We start from the raw sequence: 5,683 nt of genomic DNA on the forward strand, positions 1-5,683 counted from the left end.
TGGTTGGTTACTGGTCTTTTGACACTAAGAAGTATTTTAAAGTAACTCAGGGTTTTAAATAATCATTTAAAAGGAGTTACTATCACAAGCTCTATTCATTGTGAAGGTTAATAACTAGGGATGCACGATATTGGATTTTCGGCCAGTATCCAATATGCCGGTATGTTAAAACTTATTTGGCTGGTAACCGATACCAATATAGATATTTTATATACTTTCCTTTGTCAGAACATATTCCTCTTATTTAGGCTTATTTGCTACAAAAATTGTGCAACAGCTGTAAGAACTGGTGACATATTCAGTAACAGCCATATGATATGCATAGCACTTTAACTTATATTAAATGAAGTGTTAAATGTTATTTATTAGCATTGGTCACCTGCGATGCTGTTTCCCTTGTGGAGGCTTGTTCCAGGTTCCTAGCTGCAGTGTGGGATCCTCTGCACTCCTGTGCATGAAGGACAGACTTTTTAAGTTCAAAGTTTTTGTCTATCCATTGTGCTGTAACACTAATCATGCTAACGGGGCTAAGGCGACGCCCAAATAACTGGTAAAACTCACCCAAGTGCTATCGGCTATTAGCTTCTCAATGACGTCAGAAATGACAGCTTGTAACTCAGATAAGATTACGTCAGAAATATCGGAATCCGACATCCTCATCAACAAATAAAAAAAAAAAACTTCCACACCGCCGACATTTTGACTTCTTCCTCTCCACGGGGATCAGATCAGGTAGGCGCGCGTGACATCATCACGTTGTGCTGCCACTGAAGGAATTCTTGTCACTGGGTTGCCATACAAAAACAGTGCCTTTTATATCAGTGAGTTACTCTGATGGAAAGGCCGATGTCCGATATGGAACTTTAACGCTAATATCGGCCGATACCGATACCACTTCAATAATATCGTGCATCCCTATTAATAACCTTATTAGTAAAACACCTATGCGTCAAAATTCTTAAAAAAAATAATTTTTTAAAAGCCATAAATAATAAAATGTTGCTACAAATCTGTATTAGCTATACAATTACATATATAGCTATAACTTTAAAGAGCATTAATAATAATGTAGCAATTTGTAAAGTCTTAACATAAGTGCTAAAAGTCCTTTTTGTTTGTTATTGGTATCCTGATGCATGCTTAAAAATCCAGGTAGATAAATCTAACAAGGTTAGGTCAGGTCGTCTGGACAGATTCTTCTTTGTTGAAAGGTTTCGTCTTTTATCAAAACACTTTCAGTCTGAAGAAGTCCTTTGGACAAAAGACGAAACGTTTCATCGAAGAACCCGTGCAGACGACCTGACCTAACCTCGTTAGATATATTTGGTATGTTTTAACATATTATTTTAAGTGCGGTGCTTCAGTGAAATCATTGAAGATTACCAAATAATCAGAATATGCTACCAGCCCATGCCTAATTACACAAACAAACTAAAGCAGAGGTTTTCGTCACTAGCATTTCTTAAATGAACTAATAGATGCCCTATAGAGTATATTGAATAAAATACATACATATATATATATAGTATTCATGTTATTTTCATTAAAATCACAAGAATATGCAACATCTTTACCATAAATGACATAAATGCTGGATCAGAACAGTTTTTTTAGCATTCACGGGATCTTAAGGTCAACAGTTCAATGAGAGATCAGCACTTGTAATGGATCAGAGGGGCTAAATAAAAACCATTTATTCTTCTTCCTGATCAAATATTTCTCATTATGGTTACAATACGGCAAAAATAAATCAAACCAAAATGCATCTTATGTAGCATCAATATATATGAAGTGGGGTCAACGGTGAACATTACCAAAAAATATATATTTCTGTGTAAGAACGTGATGCTTTTGTATTTGGAGCTCAGTGTCCAGCTACCTCACAGCCTTTCACTCCCAAAGCTGTTCTAACTAAATGCCAAAAAACAAATAACGAGAGAACTATTAGCAGAAATGTGAAAAATATTGAGAACAACTCAAAATGACTTTCACTGTTTGCACCACCAATCCAGTTGAAATATCCAAACTATTGTTAGAGCTCTAAGAGAGTTTTCATACTAGCACTTTTTATTAGTTACAGAATGTAAAATTAGGGAAAACACAAATATTATTACCTGAATTTGAACTTACACGTTAGATAAAACTAAACTAAAAATATGACAAAAACTATCTTGATCAATATTTTTTATACCTTTCTTTTGTGACGTTCCACTGAAGCACTGACAATAAAAATAAAATATGTTTTCATGTTCTCAAAACACTTTCAGAAGCCATAAAAACTACCATAATAATCTATTTGTTACAAAGATTTATATGACGGACCTGCAATAAAAATGACACAAAGAAATAAGCTCAGACAGAGCAGTAACACCTGAAAATAAGAATGAAGCACTATGACATATAACGGATTGACTACGATATAAATCAGTGAATTTCTAACACTGACAAGTTAAAGTATATTGTGTATTTTTTGATTTATGTGGGGCAAAGCAATAATTTACACGTAAGAGAACTGATAACACTGTGTTGTTTGAAAACAGCCTGGTTTTTTAAGAATAAAGAGTTTTGGAAATAAACATTTGGTCTTGTTGAAATGAAGCAAACTCAAGGTCACTTGGTTTAGAGTGAAGGTTTGGTTTAAAAGATCCTGCTCTGATGCACACTGTGCAGGGTAAAAGTTTAGACATCCATCCATTATCTTTACCCGCTTCTTTCTTTTTGGGTCACGGGGGTCACTGGTGCCCATATTCAGCTATCACTGTGCCAGAGGTGGGGGACACCCTGGACAGGTCTTCAGTTCATCACAGGGACATATAGAGACAAATGAGACAAACAACCATTCTCTCTCTCACTCACACCCAGAGACAATTTAGAGTTACCAGTCAGCCTATCATGCATGTTTTTAGGCTACTGGAGGAAATCGGAGTATCTGGAGAAAAAAAACCCATGCATGCACGGAGAGAACATGCCTGTATAAATAAAGGAACCTGTATAAATACAGGTTGAATGAATGCAAACTACAACCAGAATGGCCACCCGGCTGGGATTCAATCCAGCAGCCTTCTCGCTGGGAGGCAGCAGCTCTACCAACTGTGCCACCATGCTGCCGACATGCATACCTATTTATTTTAAAAGGTTTACACACAATGTTGTTACTACATATACTTATTTTTCATTGATCTACTCAGCATTAGCAAGACAGATTTAATAAACGTAGCATCTGTCATTTCAAATCCATGCATGCTAACATGACTAGCACAGTCAAGAGCATCAACATTTGGAAGGTTTTTCCAACTCAGCTTTTCTTCAACTTGGCAAGGACAAAGGTAGCTACTGCATTTACTGCCTAACTTTTTCCCAAAAGTTAATAGGAACCCAGCGTTTAGTTGGAAATGGTTTATTTTGTGACAGAGCCAGATTAATAAACACAACATCATTCCACTCACAAATGTATACCTAGTTGTAGTGGTAAAGCCTTGTTCAGCAGATTCCCTTTTCTCCACCAAAGTAGCTCTGACACATTGAGGCTTGGACTCTAGACCCCCAAGCATCTGCTGAGGTATTTGGCATCAAAGTGTCATTTATAATTTGTTTTAGTGCCACAAGTTGTGAGGTAAGTCCAATCTAACCTTGTATGTCATATCTACCCATCAATCCATCCATCCATCCATTAATTGTATAGGTAACAAATCTGGGAAGCAAATCAAGACATCCCTCTACAAATCATACTAAGAGATCTCAAGGCATTCTTAGTAGCCCTTCCAGCAAGTTCTAGATCTGCTCTGGGGTCTCCACCCAGTGGGAACCCTCCAAAATGAAGGTAACCAAGAAGCATCCTATCAGATATCTAAAACTTCAGCCGACTCCTTAAAGAAGGAGGAGCAGCATTTTTTTTTCAGCACTCCTCCCAGAGTACAGAGGTCTTCTGTTTTTAAGACAAAGCCCAGCCACATGACGGTGAAAGTTCATTTTTGCTGCTTGCATCTGGAATCTCATTATTTCAGTTATTTTCATATCTCCATAGTTAGGGATCAAATGTAGACGAGGAACCAGGAAACGAAGAGCTAAGCAAGAAAGCAAGGGTTCTTCTTTATCGTCAGAGAACAGAGCAACAACACCGTTACTGAAGACCATAGCTCTATGCATTGCCCTAAGCTACATTCACTCACATTTGATTTCTATGACATAACCCAGAGATGCTTATTTGGTTTGGTGACCCGGAGAACTTGATGTTCTTCAAATCTTAATTTTTTTCTGCACTTGGGTGGGGCTTATTATCCTGCTTCAATGCTTATAGGACACTGACCTATAATTGGTCAAACTTGTTCAACAGTAACAGATGTATAAGTGTTATGTATTGTCATCATTGTATGTTCCTATACAATGGCAAAATTGGTTCTCTGCATTCAACCCATTGCACCTGGGATACACCCAGGTGGAGCAGTGAGCAGCTATGTAAGCTCACGGAGAGTAATTAGGAATTAGGTGTCTTGTGTGTTCCAATACCGTTATCTATAAACAAACTTTTTTTCTAACCAATTTGACCTACAGTAACTTATCCATTAGCCTGAACAAAACCAAGTTTCAGGTCTCTCTTGTAAATGAGTCCCTGAGGCTCAATGGGATTAACCTGTATAAGTAAAGGTTGAATGAATGAAAAAAGTGTTGCTTGAAAAAACAAACTTTTTAAAAATGAGTTTTCTATATAAAGATTTTTCTTCACTAATTTAATATGCCACAGAGACCAATAAAGGAACTAGTTCATCTGGTAAGAGATGAATATGTATACCTAGAAATAAAGTCAGCTTTAAGGGAACCAGGCTTAATGTACTGTACATGCCCATGCGCCTCCGTGGTTGGTAGTAAGAGAGTAGGAAGAGAAGAAAGAGAGAGTAACAAGTTACAAAAAAGCATAAACTGGGTGGAAAAACTAAAAGGTTATGAGGGGTAAAAGGTGTTCAAATATATAAATAGAAAAAAGACAAGAGGAAAGGTAGTTGGGCATTTGTACCCACTTGCCTTAAGGGTGCATTCAGACCAGCCCTGTTGTCCCAAACGCTAACCCATTTGCCTAGGAAGTCCGGTTCGTTTGGGGAGGTGTGAACTCACCATCGAACTCTGTCACAGAACAAAAAGGCGAACTCTGGCCTGCCTAAAAACCTAGGTCTCAGTCCGGTAGAAGAAAACTAGCGCGGTTCGAGTACAGTGTGAATGCAAGCAGACCGGGCACCGCTCCGCAAGCAGGAAGTGGAGTACAGCACAAGGCAAACAAACACACATTTTTCTTATCTCATATGGAGCCGTCAGCTGCCTTGTGTGAAAAACAACATTCTCCATGGCCTTCTGCCTCATCTTCCACTCATGCTGAGTCCATTGTTGACAAATGACAAAATAGAACTCCTAAAACCGCTAAAATTTGATGCCACTGTTTTGGTTTTTTATTTCCAGAAGAAGAAGAAGTGTCTTCTTCAGATGTTTTTGTGCCGTTTCTTTCAGTAGTAGTCCACCACTATTGTCTCTGTACCCAAGTACTCCACAGTGACAGGCCTGAATGACTACTGACCTATAGCTTTAACCTTGGTAGTCATGAAGTGTTCGAGAGGCTGGTCATGACCCATATCAAGGACTCCATCGATGTCACTGTGGACCCACATCAGTATGCCTACAGAAGGAACTGCTCCAC

Source organism: Nematolebias whitei, chromosome 22, assembly GCF_014905685.2.
Source record: "Nematolebias whitei isolate Nwh7 chromosome 22, NemWhi1, whole genome shotgun sequence".
Taxonomy (NCBI): Eukaryota; Metazoa; Chordata; class Actinopteri; order Cyprinodontiformes; family Rivulidae; genus Nematolebias; species Nematolebias whitei.